The 18,885-nt window shown below is 45.3% G+C and overlaps 1 pseudogene; it reads left to right on the top strand.

Annotated features, from left to right (window-relative positions):
* Positions 1–309: 309 nt before the first annotated feature.
* On the top strand, positions 310–7,332 carry LOC147249148 (uncharacterized; annotated as a pseudogene).
* The last annotated feature ends 11,553 nt before the right edge of the window (positions 7,333–18,885 follow it).

Genomic DNA, 18,885 nt, shown 5'->3' with positions numbered 1-18,885 from the left:
CTTTCGCCGAGTCCCAACCCAAAAAAAATGACCATGATATGACCAGATATGACCATGACTGGGATGAAAAATATATCTTGTCACAGAAATTAGACAGAAATCTAATGATCTAATTTAACCTAATATCAAATTTAGAGGTGGCATTTAAAAAAATGAAATGTGAAATATATGTTTGGGGGGGGCGGCTGGAGCCTATCCCAGCTGACATTGGGTGAGAGGTAGGATACACCCTGGACAGGTTGCCAGTCCGTCGCAGGGCCATCAGGAGCAATTAGGGGCGCTCTGTATCTTGCTTAAGAATACTTCGACATGGTCATCGGGGGATGTAAGACTGAACCAGTGACACTGGTTCTGGTTGCTAGACGGCCACTCTTCCTCTGAGCCATGCATTGATCATGTCCTTGTGTGAATGATTGTTTTGTTGTCGTGCCAAAACTGAATATAACCTACCCAGTAATAGTGTTCAGTGCTGCACAGAGTTACTTTAAAAATGTATAATGTATGTATTCATCACCGTGTGCTACTACTGGACAATGATGGTAAGATTCTACTTTAACCACTGGATCTGAATGTGTCCTTCCAGAATTCAGTTCCTTTAGTCTTTCATCTGTCTGCCACAGAACTTTACATGTCTGTGCCGGATCAAGCCACACAAGTCACACAATGCTTCATACGTGTTTCTACATGTATTGTCTATTTGTCAAACATACACATTAATCATGTTATTAACACTGGTGCATGAATTAGTTCTTTTATGTGTCTTTTTTTTACTTTGCTGATAAAAAAACTTTTCTTCTTTCTAATTTCTGCTGGAGGGATGCACAAACCCCAACAAAATGGTGGGACTTGGCCAAAAGCATTAACAATATCCTGTTTGTCTTCTTGATAAATGCCTTGTGTCTGTGTACCACTGTCTCTGGTCCTTCTTCATTCTGTGTAAAATGTCTTTCTGTTGCTCGATCAAATAATGGAAAAATAATTAATTAGGGACTGAACATATTTATAGAACATTTTTACATCAAAGAAAGACAAAAGCAAAATATCAATTTGTTTGTATAATTTTTTCATGTGTCTATGTGTGTATGCTAAAAATTATTTTGGCTGAGCTGGTAAAATACATAATAAACATCACTAGCTGTAACCAACCTAGTATTTCATTATCCAGTGATGATGTTTGTACACATGACCTGCAATGGGATGATGGATATTTTAACTTCTTGATGATTCTAATTTCTAAAATCAGACACTCACATTTGAAAGATATATTGGGAGATATTACTGCACAAAATAGCCAACAATACATACATACTGTCTATTCATCTCTTTTTACTTTGATTGTACTTTCCACTTGGTCCTTGAGGAAACAAAGACAGACACATGTTTTAGCAAGACTAGGCGTGAAGGACAAAGCACCACATAACTTGCAGTTGCAATTTCAGTTATAGTTGCGGGTTTTTTGTAACTGACCTCAAATCCTTCACACGCTACTTCAATAGCGGGCCTTTCCTGACCAGGAAGTTGGAAGAAGATTTGGAAGAAACACGGAAATCTTTCATGAACATGTCAACCTTTTGGGGAATAGACTTCCATCCATCCATCCATTTTCTCTTGCTTATCCTGTTAAGGGTCGTGGGGAGGCTGCAGCCTATCCCAGCAGCTTTCAGGCATGAAGCGGGGATTTATACTGGACAGGTTGCAGTTCATTGCATCCTGGACAGGTTGCAGTCCATTGCAGGGCCAACACATATAGAAAGACAAACATTCACACTCACAGCCGGTCAATTTAGAGTATCCAATTAGCCTAGCCCCATTTTTCATGTCTTTGGACTTTGGGAGGAAGCCGGAGTAACTGGAGAGAACCCATGCAGGCACAGGGAGAACATGCAAACTCCACGCAGTAGTAACCATGCTCGAGTTGGAGCTCAAATCCAGAACCTTCTTGCTATGAGGTGACAGTGCTAACCACTGCACCACCGTGCTGCTGGGAATAGATATTGTCCCCATTTCCCAAAGCCAGACATAAAGATAGATTCAATTTTTTTTCTCTATGCTTGCATTATATGCACAAACATTTAGATCAGAAGGAATGTTATATTTAACTCAAATTTGAGCAAAGACCATTTTAGAGAGAAGTGTAATTTTACCCTCTTCTATTTGTTGTGTTTAGCTAATATAACTCAAAGTCAGCAGGTGTCTGTGGGTTTCAGTTCCCTAATGCTGCAACAATGAAGAGAAGGATATCTATTGTCTTTTCTGTATCTGGGGATGATGGACAGTAGGCATATTATTCAGAAAGATAATGTCTGATTTTAATTCCCTTACCTGGGCCTGGGACTTAATTTACTGGTTGATTTAAATTGTCAGGCCTTGTTTAGTGGCTGAAACAATTGCTGTACCCTTGCAATGCTACCTTAAAGAATGCAATGTGCCTGACAGGTGAAGGGTAACACGTCGAGGTATTGTTGCGGCTTCTTCATACTACAATGACACACTAACACCAGGTGAGTTACTCTGGAAAGGTTACAGTAGAGCAGTGAATCTGTAGTGCCACTGTACTTCTTTTTGAGGAACAAAACAGTATTAGCTCCGAACGTACTTAACTCTGAGAGGATCAAACGCTCCCTTTACAAATCGTTCCTTTAAACACCTGATCAAGGCACTGCAATTGTTCCAACCAGGCTCTGTGGGTTTGGTTTGGCCTCATTGTGCAGCTTTGCATGTGTCTGCATCAGCAGCATATATGGTACCAGCAGCTCTGATTTGTTACGAATGACTTAAAATTGCCTACTATGTGCCAACCCAGTCTCATGTCAAAACGTGAAAAGGCTACGTTTGTCCACAGTGTAAAACGTATCAGTTCTACGATAAAGGCCTAAAAATTGTGAAATGTGTAGTTTTTTCCCCTATTCTTTTCTATTGGAACTCTGGTAGGTCATGTGACTCTTTTATGCAGGCCTCTCAAAACAAAAACATGGCGGCCACTCCTGCCATTTTCTGAGGAAAGTGCCTTATTCCACGATAGTTTTGATTTAAAAAAGCATTCTGATGACATTTCTAGCGAGAAATATACATTTTATCTTCATAATATTCGCTCAGTTCTTGTATATAATCTTCGGTTTGTTCGTTATTCGACAATGGTTCACATTACAGACAATGGTCCACATTACAGACGGACTAGAACGGAAGAGACAATGGAGTCATTCAAAAATGATCTCATTGCGTATGACTGGGATCTAATCTACAAAGAAAATTATGTTGATAGAGCCTATGATGAATTTACACAAATTTTTAGATTATTATATGATAAAAACTGCCCAATCAAACTGTTCTATAGAAATTGTAAACAAAACAACAACCAATGGATCATAAAAGGTTTACGAAATGCCTGCAAGAAGAAAAATACATTATATAGAGAATTTCTAAAACAGAGAACGAAAGAAGCTGAAGATAAATACAAGAAATATAAAAATAAACTAACCTAATATTACGAGATAATAATATAAATGATATTACTAATATTATGAGAATATGTAAAAAGGAATATTATGACAAAATACTAGAGATTAACAAAAATAATATTAAAGGGATATGGAAAATTCTAAATACTGTTATTAAGAACAAGCCCAGACATAATGAGTATCCGAAGGAGTTTACTGAATGAAAAAAGGATAAATAATATGGATGAAGTAGTAAACAAATTCAATAATTTCTTTGCAAACGTTGGACCAAACCTCGCAGCAGAAATACCTGATACAATACCAGCAAACACAGCTGAGAATCTTGTAGACTCAAATCCCAGTTCAATGTTTTTAAAAGCCATTGAAGAGGATGAAATTATTGACATTGTCAATAAATTTAAAAATAAAATTTCAACGGACTTTGATGAAATCGACATGAAGATAGTGAAAAGAGTAACTGGGGGGATATCTAAACCGCTCACACACATCTACAACTTATCATTCAAAAACGGTCAAGTTCCAAATAGAATGAAAACAGCAAAAATCATACCTATGTGCAAAGATGGTGACAAAACCCACTTCACAAACTACAGACCTGTCTCTCTTCTTCCACAATTCTCAAAAATTCTAGAAAAAGTATTTAATAACAAATTGTGCAACTTCATAGATAAACACAATATACTTTCCGATAGTCAGTATGGTTTCCGTTCCAACAGATCAACCTCATTAGCTTTAATAGAACTCACTGAAACAATAACTAATTCCATGGATAAAAAGAAATTTACTGTTCGAGTGTTCATAGATTTAAAAAAAGCCTTCGACACAATTAATCATGATATACTTATAAAAACATTTATGGAATTATGGATTATCGATATGGAATCCGGGGTCAGGGCTGCACGGTGGTGCAGTGGTTAGCACTGTCGCCTCACAGCAAGACGGTTCCGGGTTCGAGTCCCAGGTTGGGCGCGGGATCTTTCTATGTGGAGTTTGCATGTTCTCCCCGTGCCTGCGTGGGTTCTCTCCGGGTACTCCGGCTTCCTCCCACTGTCCAAAGACATACAATTTGGGGACTAGGGACTTAGGGACTGATTGGATTCTCTAAATTGACCGTAGGTATGAATCTAAGTGTGAATGGTTGTTCCTCTCTGTGTGTTGGCCCTGCGATGGACTGGCGACCTGTCCAGGGTGTACTCCACCTCTCGCCCGTAGATGCTGGGATAGGCTCCAGCCCCCCTGTGACCCTTACTAGTAAGGAATAAGCGGAAGACGACGATGGATGGATGGAATCCAGGGTCCTGTATTGCATTGGGTAGAAAGCTATTTAAAGAATAGGAAGTAATTTGTGAAGATGGGCGAATTTAAATCAAAATATGTTGACACCGTGTGTGGTGTCCCTCAAGGGTCAATTTTAGGGCCGATATTATTTAATTTATACATCAACGACCTCTGCAAAGTGTCTGATATATTGAAATGTGTATTGTTTGCTGATGACACAACCATCTTGGGAACAGGTGAGAACTTGCTGCTACTTTTGGCCGTGATCAACTCAGAAATGAACAAAATGAAAAAATGGTTTGACCAAAACAAGTTATCATTAAACATAAGTTAAACTAAGTTTATGGTATTTGGAAATTACAAATCAAGTAATCAAATCCAATTGCAGATAAATGGAATTTCAAATAGAAAGAGTCAAGACAATAAAATTCCTGGGCATGATCATTGAAGAAAAAATTGGCTAGAAGTCTCACATCAAACATGTTCAAACCAAACTGTCAAGAAGTATTTCAGTATTATCAAAGGCAAAGCATTTCCTGAACTCTCGATCACTAGTTATCCTATACAACTCACTGGTTCTACCCTATCTAAGCTACTGCTCGGAGGTCTGAGGGAACACATACAGAAGCTCACTTCATTCCTTGTGCATCGTTCAAAAAAGAGCAATGAGAATAATTCATAATGCAGGTTATCAGGATCACACGAATCAATTATTTTTACATTCTAAATCATTAAAACTCCCAGATCTGATCAACTTCAAAACTGCACAAATAATGTTTAAAGCAAAAAATAACTCATTACCGGCAGACCTGAAAATTGAAATGTGAGGCCTCTAAAATGTATAAAATCATAATCTGGTGGAATAATTCTACAACCCCCTCCCAAACAGGAAGTAGCTTCAGGAAGGAGGTGGGGCTTCAAAATTTTAAATATTGGTTTCTGGCAGAGGTTTGAACTCATCCCAGAAATCTCATCTCATTAGGAGCAACTTTGACCAAGTTATGATGCTTCATTGACAGACTTTATTGGACTTTGCCACGCCCTTTACGGACAGCAGAAAGGACTTAGGGGGGGTCAAACCACCACAGATGCGATCCTTATGGAGGACAGAACAACATACTAAAATTTCAACTTCCTAGGTTAAAAGAGAAAGGGAATCCTGAGTGACGTAAGTCCACACCTTTTTTTTTTTTACATTTCATTCATAAACAAATGTTTTGTTAACAGGAAGTGCGTCACTTGCCTTCGTTTCCTTGGACTTTCTTTTTATTGACAAACTACAGTTATAGCATAGCAGGTGCTGAGATAGTGGTGAAATCATTACTCAATATTTGGTGAGAAATTATTTTTTATTTTTATTCATCTATGCGTGCAGACCGGAAGTCGTTTTCCAGCGCGCGCGCAGACCAGAAATCCCATTTTCCGCCACCTTTTCACTGACCTCCTGACTCATCAGGTATGAAAAATAACCTCCGTTTCATTTCCAACTTTATAAATGTCATAAATGCTCCCCACTGTAATAGCTTTATTAGACAGAGATTGATATAAATCAAATGTTTGTTGAATCAAAATGAATGCTTGCTAGCTAACATTAGATTAGACATTATTTTGGCTACTTTATCACCTCTAGTCGATAATAATGTACGTTTGTATTGTAACAGTGGGTACACCGTGTCGTGATGTTGTTCTGTGCATCTTAAATTGTGTTCACATAGGCTGTTCTGTCCTGTTAATTGTCATCGTGGTGTCCGTTGCGCCGTGAATGCAACTCTCGGTGATTTGGCTAGGGCAAGGTGTGGGTGGTGACGCGTGCGGAAGTGTGTGTGAGCGGGCGCATGTGAAGAGAGAGGAAAAAAACAGGTGTGTGCGTTCTCTGTAGCCTGTGTTCAGTGGTAATAAAAACTAAGCAACAGTCAACTGCCTCCACACCTCTGTCGGTAAGGGGGGACGCTACATTGGTGTCAGAAGTAAACGAGCCTTTCCATCGCCGCGGTTGCCGCCGGACCTGTTGCTTAGCGAGGGAGTCACGATGTTGGCGCGGGCAGGCAGTAAGGTGAAGCAGGAGGAGGAGGATGGCGCTCGAGACTTCTGGGGAGCGGCCGGGCCGGAGATCGCGGTGGAGCAGCGAGCGCGGGTGAAGGATGCGACGACAAAATTGGCGGCCGAAGCCGGGTTCCGCCGTTCCGATGGTGACCGGGCCGTCGGTGGAGGTGAGCCATCTGTACACGGCGCTCCGGCAATTATGAAGACACCCAGGTATGACGGCCGGGCTGACTGGGAGGCTTTTCATGCTCAGTTCGAACTATTGGCCCAAGCTAGTAAGTGGACTGCTGAGACAAAGGCTCTTCAGCTTGCCATGTGCCTCACTGGTGATGCCTTATCAAGCCTGCTACTACTGAGCCCAGAGGACAGATGCGACTACAGCGAGCTGGTGGAGGCGCTGAGGAGGCGGTTCGGATCGTGTAGAGCAGCTAGCCTCTTCCGTTCAGAATTATGCAGCCGCCAAAGACGGCCTGGCGAGTCATTGAGGGAGCTAGCCAAGGATGTTGAGGGGCTGGTCCACCGCACCTATGCCCACATGCCCCCCGCAATCTGAAGTGAATTGGCCCGCGACCACTTTCTCCAGGCCCTGCTGCCGCCTGACCTGCGTACCGAAACGCTGCTGGGTCACCCCAAATCTCTCCTAGAGGCCTTGGAGGTCACCACTGAAAGAGAGATGTTGGGTATGGTAATTCCGGGAACTGTCAGGGACAACGCCCCAAGAGTGAGGGCAGTAAATGAGGTGGTGCCGGACAACGGCGCACCCGCCTGGGCGGAAGAACTCACACAGCTGGTGCGAGCGGCTACGTTGCGGGAGGATCGGGATCCCAGACTTGACCGGCGTGTCTGCTGGGGATGTGGACAACCTGGCCATCTGGTGAGACAGTGCCCCAAATCGGCCTCAAAGCGGGGAAACGAACGGGGACCACATAAACGGGACAATGCGGATCCCTGAGAGAGTGTCCCGACCCTACACAGATGGACATGAGGTAAAGGCCCCAGTGCAGTCTGCCAAGGGCGGTGGAGACCAGCTGGACCAGGTTGTGATGCTGGGCCAAACCTGAACGGATGACTGCTGGTACATTCCACTGACTGTCGAGGGGGTCGGCTGCTCCGCATTGGTGGACACGGGCTCGTCCGCTACACTGATCAGGCCAGATATGGTGGGGGCCGGGATGGAGGTCCTCGCCACCACAACGAAGCTCCAAACCGTCACAGGGGAACGGGCTCCCATGATCGGGGAGACAATGGTGACTATTGGGGTGGGAAAGAAGACGGTCCGCTGCCCGGTGTGGGTAGCAGACCTGGAAGGCTGTATTGTGGGTTGGATGTCCTCAGAGCATGGGAGTGTCTCATTGATGTGAGGCGCGGGACTCTCACGTTTCCAGATGGATACGTCGTCCAGATGTCAGGGCGGCCGTCTCAGCCGGGTTGCACTATGACCCACCAAAGCAAAGTCCCAGCAGTTGCTGATACATCCGACACAGACGTACATCGCAATCCACCCAGTGCCACCACCGCCAGACCAGACCTACACCTGGAGACACCGCCTGCCGGCTCCGGCTCTCCGGCTCTTTACCACCCTGCCTACAGTAGAACTATGCTTCGGGGGTCCACCTGCTCCGCCTTCGGACGACAAGGAGGGAGTCGCTGCAGTGAGGGAAGTCTGGCAGAAAAACTTTGACGGACTGAGTCCTGAGGAACAAGGTTACCTGTGGGACTTGCTGCTAGAGTTTAAGGACTGTTTTTCACTGTCGGAGGACGACGTCGGTAGGACAGACCTCATCCAACATGCCATTGACACGGGGGACGCAGTCCCGATAAGGATGAGACCCCGCCGCCTCCCCCTTGCCAAACAGGCAGCGGTGGACAAGGCCTTGCAAGAGATGCAACAGGCGGGGCTTATTGAACCCTCCACGAGCTCGTGGGCCTCTCCCGTCGTCATGGTCCCCAAAAAGACCAAAGTGGACTGGCGGTTCTGTGTGGACTTTAGACCTCTGAATAAGGTGACCAGAAAGGACCCCTATCCCCTTCCACGCATTGATGAGACCTTAGACACAGTCTTAGACACGGTCTGCCTGGTTCTCGTCACTGGATCTGCGGAGTGGATTTTGGCAGGTCACCCTCACCCCAGAGGCCAGACCCAAGACAGCCTTCATCACCAGCGGTGGCCTCTGGCAGTTCAAGGTCCTCCCCTTCTGCCTCTGCAACGCCCCTGCTACATTCGAGAGACTAATGGACAAGGTGCTGGCCAACATTCCTCGACAAGAGTGTGTCGTCTACCTGGACGACATCCTTGTCCAAGGTGAGTCATTCGAGGCGGCCCTTGGGGCCCTCCATCGTGTCTTGGGGCGGGTTGCTACAGCAGAACTGAAACTCCACTCCCAGAAATGCTGCTTCATGAAACGGGAAGTCACGTTCCTGGGGCACCGGCTTGATGGTGGGGGTGTCAGCACAGTGGACGACAAGGTGCAGGCTGTGAAGGACTGGCCAGTCCCCACCTCCGTCCAGGAGCTGAAAAGTTTCCTGGGACTGTCTTCTTACTACAGGAGGTTTGTGAAGGGGTTCTCCTGCATTGCCGCCCCCCTCTTCCAGCTGCTGCGAAAGGGGGAGGCTTTTTCCTGGACAGACCAGTGCGAGATGGCGTTCACCGCTCTGCAGCGGGCCCTTGTGGAGGCTCCTATACTGTCTCCACCTGATCCTTCGCTGCCGTTCATCCTCGACACCGACGCCAGCAGTTCCGGCTCGGGGGCAGTGTTGTCTCAAGTGTCGGTGGACGGGGAGACGTGGTTCATCGACCAGGTACGCAGCATGGTAACGCAGATGCACTCTCACGCCGCCCATGTGCTGCTGATGATTGTCACTACTGCGAGAAAAGAGAGACTCAGGAGGGGGAGAGGCTGCAGTGGTGGGGACAGCGGTCGACCGAGAGGGCATGGCTGTGGATGCGGCGGAGTTTAGGCGGCTGCAGGAGGAGGATGCTGACATCAGACAAGCACTCACGTGGGTGGCGGAACAATGCTGGCCGTCTTGGGAAGAGGTGAGTCCGCACTCTCGAGCCACAAAGGGACTATGGTCAATGTTTGAGAACCTGCGGCTGTATGACGGTGTACTAGAAAGGGGGTGGAAGGAGCCAGCCGCTGGGTCGACACGATGGCAGGTGGTGGTTCCTAAGAACCTGCGAGAGGTGATTCTGCGGGCAGTTTATGGGGCCCCAGGGTCTGGACACTTCGGGGTGGGCAAAACACTCCGTCGCCTACCTCAGGGCTTTTACTGGGGACAGCAGAGGCGGGACGTGGTGGACTTTTGCCGAAGCTGTGACAGCTGCACAGCCCGTAAGGGCCCTCCAGGCAGAACACGAGCCCAGGTCCAACAGTTCCCAGTGGGCTTTCCCATGGAGAGAGTGGGCATTGATGTCCTGGGGCCATTTCCCCTTTCAGAAAAGGGAAACCGGTACGTCCTCACAGCCATGGACTACTTTACAAAGTGGCCTGAGGCGTACTGCTTGCCGGACCAGGAGGCTGAGACGGTGGTGGACGCACTGGTGAAGGGCATGTTCAGCAGGTTTGGGACTCCCGAGGTCATTCACACTGACCAGGGGAGGAATTTCAAGTCCCGTGTATTTGCAGCAATGTGTGGGAAACTGGGCACCCACAAGACCCGCACCACCCCCCTCCACCCACAGAGCGACGGATTGGTTGAAAGATTCAACCGCATGATAGCCCAACAGCTGGCTATCGTAACGGCCAAACACCAGCGGGACTGGGACACTCACGTACCACTGGTGCTGATGGCGTACCGGTCGGTGGCTCAAGATTCTACGGCCAGCTCTCCCGATTCGTACTCCAGCTGAAATGGTGGTGGGCAAGCCACCAGAGGCTGCTCTGGACCCCCTGGGTCCTGAGTACGCCAGGAAGCTCCAGGATCACCTGGAGACGGCGCACAAGTTCGCACGGGAGCAGCTACGGTCAGCTGGGGCAAGACAGAAGCGGAACTATGCCCTCTGGGCCAGTGGACCACCGTTTGAAGCGGGGGACCTCGTCTGGGTCCACAGTCCACGGAGGAAGAAGGGCAGGTGCCCGAAACTGGACAGCGAGTGGTTGGGGCCCTGTGAAGTTGTGGAGAGACTCGGAGAGGTCGTGTACAGGGTCCGGCTACCTCCGAGGGGTCGGAGGGTGGCCCTGCATCAAGACAGGTTGGCACCCTACAGGGGATCTGCCACCCCAGAACCATGCCCGGGGCGACGGGGCGCCTCGGACGATGCTTCTGTCTCCTCTTCTGCCCCTCACGGGAGCTTTGCCGCCCCACCAAGGCCACCTGAGTCTCCAGCCTCCATGTTGACCTTGCGGCCACAGAGGACGCGCAGACCCCCTTCCCGTCTGCGTGACTTTGTTTGCACCCTCGAGGGCGAGGGACTTTGAAAACGGGGGGTTGTGTAACGATGGGTACACCGTGTCGTGATGTTGTTCTGTGCATCTTTAATTGTGTTCACATAGGCTGTTCTGTCCTGTTAATTGTCATTGTGGTGTCCGTTGCGCCGTGAAGGCAACTCTCGGTGATTTGGCTAGGGCAAGGTGTAGGTGGTGACGCGTGCGGAAGTGTGTGTGAGCGGGCGCGTGTGAAGAGAGAGGAAAAAACCAGGTGTGTGCGTTCTCTGTAGCCTGTGTTCAGTGGTAATAAAAATGAAGCAACAGTCAACTGCCTCCGCACCTCTGTCAGTAAGGGGGGACGCTACAGTATGTTACAAGATTATATTTATGTTTCTTGTGTCTTGATTTATTTTATTTTTGTAAAGATTTATTTAATCTGTATTTTGATTATTTTCCTGATCATTTCACTGGTTATTGGTCCTCCGCAGTCCAGCTGGACCCCTATAGGGATGGCGATATTGTAAATGTATATTTTCTATGTCTTATGTTGTATTGTATGTGGCCATGGAGGCGATCTAGTTACCCCTTAGTGAATTATTAAAGCTGAATCATATCATATCCTTTCCTCCCATTGGTTTAAAAAAAATTAATTATTCTTACGATCTCCTCGCAGACCTACTATACATACAATCACTGAACAGAGGTGGTGAAAAAATGCATAGTTCACGCTAGAAATGTCATTAAAACACATTTTAATGCGGAAAGTATCTGGAAATATGACTTTTTATCACAGGGAATGACAACAACGGCAGCCATTTTATTAGTTTCAGCAGCAGAAAATCTGAAAGTCACGTGACATGGGGACATAAGGGGACATTATTTCAATCAGTGAATGACCCTCTTTGTCAGATAGTCACGGAAAGGGGTACACTTGACGTCGGTTCTGGACGGCAGGGGGCAGTGACCAAACGTCAATATATGACGAATAGGGGTGAGACTGTGTTGACAAGACCGTCCTCTCCATCTCCAGAGTGAGCTCATCTCCAAGGAATTTGGAGAGCTGGGGCCTCATGTATCAATACTTGCGTGGATCTCATACTAAAAAACTGCGGTTGCAAGAATCACGAAAGTTGCGTACGCACAAAAAAATCCGGATGTATTAATATGTGTGAGCGCCAGAATCCACACACGTTTCCTTGATACATACCAATCAGCGTGCATTTGAGCGCAGATGTCGGAGCGACTGGGCCCTCCCCCGTTAGGCCCACCTATAAATACGCAAATTTATTTAAATAGGGTCCGCTGTCCGCACTCTCAAAATAATGTCAAAGAAAAAGAGGTTCACGGCGTGCAAGCTGGAGGTGCTGGTCGGGGAGGTGGAGGTGCGACAGCAGATTCTGTATGGCAGCCTGTCCAGTGGTGTCAGTATAAACAATAAACATTGTGAGTGGGATAAGGTGTGCGAGAGGGTGAACGGGTGGGTTCAGAGCAATGCACCCCCACGGAGATGAAAAAAAAGTGGTCGGACCTGTTATTGGCTAAAGTTCCGTTCTAATCACCAGTGTTGTTTATCATCATGTTCATACATCTTCACCACTTCTAATGACGGAAAGAATGAGTCACGACGCGTGCTTGAAGTTTTATGACAACGGTAGAAAAGTGTTTGCTCCGTCCTTTACTGAACGATCAAAGTGATACAAAGCACAGTTTTCCTCACTAAACCTGCGTGAGCATCCCTACGTCATCAGCTTGCACTACTGCTAGCGCTCTGAAAGATTTCCTCTCTATTTCTAATGCATGTTTGCAATTCTAACTTCCTAAACAATGCAAGCTAAACGTATGACGAAATTCAACACTGCGCAATCACTAAATGCAATAACTACAATAATCAATTGGCTTAAATCTAAATTTAAATAACAATATGGAAAATGGCACTAACAGGACCTCAAGGTGGAGGTCAAGCGGCGTACAGCTGCCCTCCAGAAGTGTGCCGGCCAGACAGGTGGGGGTCAGGGAGAGGGGCACCTGATGGAATTTGAGCAGCGCGTGGCGGCAGTCATGGGCAGCACCTGTGTGGGGGGGATTGTCGCCACCACCCACGCTGACTCCGAGAGCCTGGAGGGTAAGTGGCAACCATTTCTTATCCAACATTTCCACATTCTTTGCGACAGATGCAAACGAAACAAATACACAGAATCAGCCATTTAAATAAACTAATATGTTTAATGTTTAACAGAAATTGACCCATAAGCAGTGCCGCCAACGTGCAGCACTTCTGCCAGCTCAGAGTCATCCGCCAGGACAAGCGGCATTCGGGCCAGCCCGTCCCCCGGCCCCACCAGGCTGAGAAGCGGCGGACGGTCCTCCAGCCCACCCAGACCTAGCGGCACATCCTCCGGCTCTCACAGATCCAGTGGGAGGGTCCTCACACTGGCAGTCCTGCAGTCGCAGGAGGACATTATTAGGGGAATAACGGGGATCAATGAGCGGCTCGACCGCTTGTTCTGGAATGTTTAGTGGACAAAATAAATTAATCTGGCTTCATGAATTGTGTAATCGCTTCTTACCTATTCTCTCAGGGTCTCAGCTGGTCCACCAGGTCTGGGGCTGCTGTGTTGAAGGGAAGACTCTGCAGGCAATTTTCAACATAGAAACATTTCTCAATGGAATTCCTCACCTCATCTTCTGACTGGCTGTTATCTCTGATGTGGCGTTGTAAGGCAAATGTAGCACAGCATGGGCGACAGGTAGGAGGTAGTCTTTCAGATTGAACCCCTGATACTGGAATGAACTGTTTGATATGAGGCGGTGCTTGCCATTGTGCCAGGTGGTAACCAGGTGATGCCGGATGCACTATACCTCATCTATCTGGTTTAACTCCGATGGGCCCAATATGACAACTGACCTGGCCTGGATCAACTTTTCGATCTCTGCACTGTACACATTGTCCTTTTCAGGAACTCACTGGAGTCTCCTCTCTACTCTCGTCAGAATAGACATGATGGCATCAGGGGTGGCTTACAGGTGTGGCATATCTTTACGGTGCAGCAATGGGGTAGTGTAGTGTAATACGCCATCAACCTCCACAAGGGAGGTTTTGTCTTCAAAGAGACTGATGGCAATGTGACCTTGCTGTGAACATCTAACCATCTTGTGTATTAACATCAGTCTGCCAGAGTCTTTCAACATGTCTCATTAGCTCGCTCACCTGAGGTGGGACGGAAGCCAATGACACTGGATAGACCTGGTCCTGCAGCCATTCACACCCGGCCCAGCCAGGTGTGGATAACTGCTGAGCTTGTGTCACTAAAGCCTTGTTTTCATGACTTGTAATTCACTCACGAGTCTGTCGAGGTGATTGATCACAAGTTGGTTGCTTGTTTAATCTTTGATCCACAGCGGCAGTGGTGGTGGCCAGTAATCATCCTCATCATTGTTAGATAGGTCGAGGTGGTTCTCATATAGTCTTAGTGACTGCAGGAGGTTGTGCGCAGCGCCGACCAGCTGTTGCACCTCTGCACAGACAGCTCTTAATTCTTCCAGGTCAGCTGACATACACTGCTACGACATCTGAAGCAGGTGCTGCTCACACTGAATCCCCTCCAACTCTGAAGACTGTGGCTTGATGGGTCACTTAGTGCGGGGAATAAAGGACATCAGGATGATCACGTGACCTTCTCTTCTCCTCTGTTCCAGTGTAGCTGGGGGGACTAGCTATTCTTCTGGGTCCTGCAGCATGCGTTTGGGTGTGTAGCTTGCATCAGGTTTGTAGGAGGAAGCATCCCAGTGGTAGCAGGAGTAGAACATGGTTATCAAATTGTGACAAAGATTAAGGTAATTACCTCCATTGAAGTGGTAATTTACAGTTTAACCACAGCATTTATAAGCCAAAATTATGTGCAGTGATATATATGCCAAACATGGATTTTAATAATTGTAAATCATCCCAAGCATGACATTAACAATAGTTTTCATATTGGCCAACATATTCGTAGATATCAATATGTAGATAAATACATATGACTGGCCATTATTGCCTGATATTATCTGTTAAAACTAAATATTGGTTGGGTGCGGTTAAAAGTGTGTAAGCTATAAGAAAAACTAACGTGTCACTTCTTGAATTAACATTTGCTAAGCTTTGAACAAAGTTGAATTTCTTCTTACACTGTACCCACACACTGAATCCTACACACAATTAATTAAGAAAAAAGCTGAACATTTTTACATTTGGGCATTTCTTGTCAAGAATTATGAGTAGATATTGTAAAATGCCACAGAAGTTTGGAAAATGTGATGCTAATTTTAATTCATTCATTCAAATTGGGCAAAGTCCAGAAAATGGTTGAATATTTGGGAAAGCATTAAAGGTATAACCACTGAAAATATGTTATTCTATTTGAGTTGAACAGTTTGAATTCTGACTTTACTATTTTATGTTAAAGTAGTTAACTTCATAACATGGGAGAGCAACAATACATATAAATGTTTTATAGACATGGAGATTAACTCGTTAATGCCACAAAATAACACAATTAATACCATACTTCTTGCTATAATCTTTTGCTTATGAAAATCTTGTCATATTCTGTATCATTTTCTGCTTTTCACATAACTCCTGTAGGTGGCAGCATTACACCAGATTTCACATGGCCTTTTAACCGATCTCTTATCTGACATCCTGTAACTTGTGTGTAAATGTTCAACTATCTTTGAGTTTAACATTTTTGAGTTTTATCTCTCTTTTCCATCATATTAGAATTTGGTTTATCCAAATGCTTAAAATACTTTCAGACTTTGAAAAAACTTCCAGTTTGGAACACAACATACTTTTAGACTGTCTGTCTTGGGGCCTTACTGGAAATTACTCTCCTAAATTTCAGCCCAATACAGCAAATGTTTCATCAAAAGCTGCAATTCCTTTTTTGACAGATCATTTTCCATAATGTATATTCCACTGTATATAATTGCACAAATTCAACCTAAACATGCAGCTGCTGTCGCTGCTGGGGAAGTTTAAGGAGACACTCAGTTTCACAATTTCTGTCATGTTCATCCAAACAGGGGATGGAGGATACACCTTTGACCCTGCTCCCAACCTCCCATTTACCCTGGCATTCCTCTGCTGATCTCTGACCCCAGAATGCACCAAATTTCAGCCCTGAGGCTATGACCTGGTGCCCTCTATTCTGACCTTTTGAACTTTTGACACCACCCAGTCAAAAAGTGAAACAGTTTGTCCCCTTGGAATAAATGACCTCTCATCCCCTTGTCCGGCAAAGGTATGCAAGTATGTTGACCCTGCTCAACCTGTCATTAGCGTCCTTTTATTACACCGCTTCCTCCCTGCTGCCTCATCAACACAGCACAGAACAGGGGATGGCACATGCAGGGACTCAGGAGTGGTGTGTGTGTTTGTGTGTGTGTGTGTGTGTGTGTGTGTGTGTGTGTGTGTGTGTGTGCACACGCACGTGGGGGGGGGGTTTACAGGAGATAGAGATGTAAAACAATGGTAGAGGTAGATCAGAGGGATGATAGGCTGGCAGCATCTGTCATGCTGACTGAAATGTCACCTTTAAATGGTTTCCCTGTCCTTGATGCAGGACCTCCTAATCTGATCTCCATTCTCCTTGGGAGTTGCAGTTCTGATGACTTATATGAGACACAAAACAGATCTCTTTTAAAACATAGCTGTATTTCAAGATAAAAATCTCTGCAAAAGGAAAATTTGAATGAATGTCAAAGGTCATCAGGTCATGTATGAATACAATAATTGGATTTGGTATGTTTCTGTTACTGAGAGTTTAGCAGGTGATGTAGCTACTCACCTAAACAATGGTAATTCATCTTTTGATCTCATATGGTATTAAATCTATTTTGTTGAACAAAGCTGCACCCAGAGCACATTTAACCAAGCTAGAGGTGAATACTTCAATAGGATAGACATGGTTCTAAAGGTAGCAACTACGACATAGCGTAAATGCCCCAAGTAAAGAAAAAAAATCTCAAAAAGTCTCCAAAATAGAAGAACATCTGTAGTGTATTGCATATAAAACCCATGCAGCTAAATCTGCCGGAGGGAAATGCAGCACTTTCACATCTGGAGGATCGCAGATCTTGTTAACTGTCACTCGACATGAGATACAGTTGACATGTGTAAGGGGTGTCTGTTTGTGTGTGCGTGCGTGCGTGTGTGTGTGTGTGTGTGTGTGTGTGTGTGTGTGTGTGTGTGTGGCAGGGTCCTATAGCCTTTTTGGGCAAGGTTAGATCATGCTGACATTGCCTCAATGTGATGGCTCGCTACAGGGCACAGCAGTGCCACACTTCATGTCATTTCTATCTTAAATGTCACTCTCAGTAAGCCCATCACCATCTAATGGCTTGTGTCCCTGGGGCCTCATTCACCCTTCAACCTTACAGTAATGTAACAAAGAGGAGAGGGCAGCTAGACCTTGTTTCTGGCTCTGATGCTGCTGTTTGCTCCACTTTTACATAATCCATATTGTGTCACTGTAGGTTGTTAAACTCAATAGATACACCAAGAAATGTAATGAGCTTCAGCAGACCTGCAACAAGAGCTGTGGTAGGTGAGAGCTTATGTTGATGGTGCACTTATTGGTCTTACTGTTGACCTGAAGGTGACCTTTGACCCTGCTTGACCCACTGGTCACAAGGAGCCCTTTCATTCCCACTGGTGTGGTGACAGCCAGACCATTTACCCACACTGTGGGTCTGGAAAAGCCATAAAAGCTGATATGGAAGTAGGGTGATAAAGCCCTGTAATGCTGGCATTCATTTACTGGTGTTCAAATGGTGTTGTCTTTTGTATTCATTGATGAAGAAGGGAAGATATGGAATAGGATTAACATATCATGATTGATGAGGCTCACTGTCTCTAAATGGATAGTGTCCCAGTAGAAATACAAACATAGATGGCAGAGCCTTGGGAAAGATTCATTCAGGAATATACTGTTGTACTACATTTTGGTAACTTAGTATTCTATCCATGAATAAGCATTTTCAAATGATCATTAAATCAATTAAATTGAAAATGATGCACAATTCAATCAAGCAATCTCAAGTGATATCAAAAGAAAAGGAAGTTCAGAGAGAGCATTGTTTAGACAAGGCAGTATACTATCATCAGATCCTGATCTAATTGGATCAATTAAAAATTCAATAATTGTTCCATCTTACTACCAAATTTCAGACCGTAAAGTTGCTTTGTATCTGTTTGGTGTGGAAATAATCAGTTGTACATAAGTAAGTTCTTCATTTCCACTTATCCAAATTGTAATAGAGTGCTACAGGGATGAGGTATTTTTGTAGGTCAGCCCAGAAATGAGCATCACATGTGTTTGCTTGACCAAAAGCAAATGTTAACATTGGATTTTCAATCACTGCAGAAAAAAAGCTTTGTGGCAAAAGTTCATTATACTTTTTGTTTCACAAAATTATTGCCGCAATTGAACTCTACTTTTATCATTTTTGAAGTATAAACACACTTGTTAGAATCAGAAAGCCAACCTTAAACTCTGAACCCCCAACCAGTCAAAGCAGCTGTCCATTCCCATTGCTCAACGTTCCTGCCTATTAAAAGGAAGGTTTTTGTCACTGCTGTTGCAAGATGTGCTTGCTCATGGAGAATTGTTGGATGTAAATCCATTAAAGGAGTGTGGTGCTAGACCTGCTTTACTTGTAAATTGTCATAGGCGCTATACAAATAAAACTGACGACTT

This window comes from Aulostomus chinensis, chromosome 15, assembly GCF_037954235.1.
Source record: "Aulostomus chinensis isolate RoL2024-O1b breed Wild chromosome 15, RoL_Achi_v1.0, whole genome shotgun sequence".
Taxonomy (NCBI): domain Eukaryota; kingdom Metazoa; phylum Chordata; class Actinopteri; order Syngnathiformes; family Aulostomidae; genus Aulostomus; species Aulostomus chinensis.
Note: the sequence above shows the minus strand (reverse complement) of the source record. Positions and strands in the feature narration are given on the sequence as shown.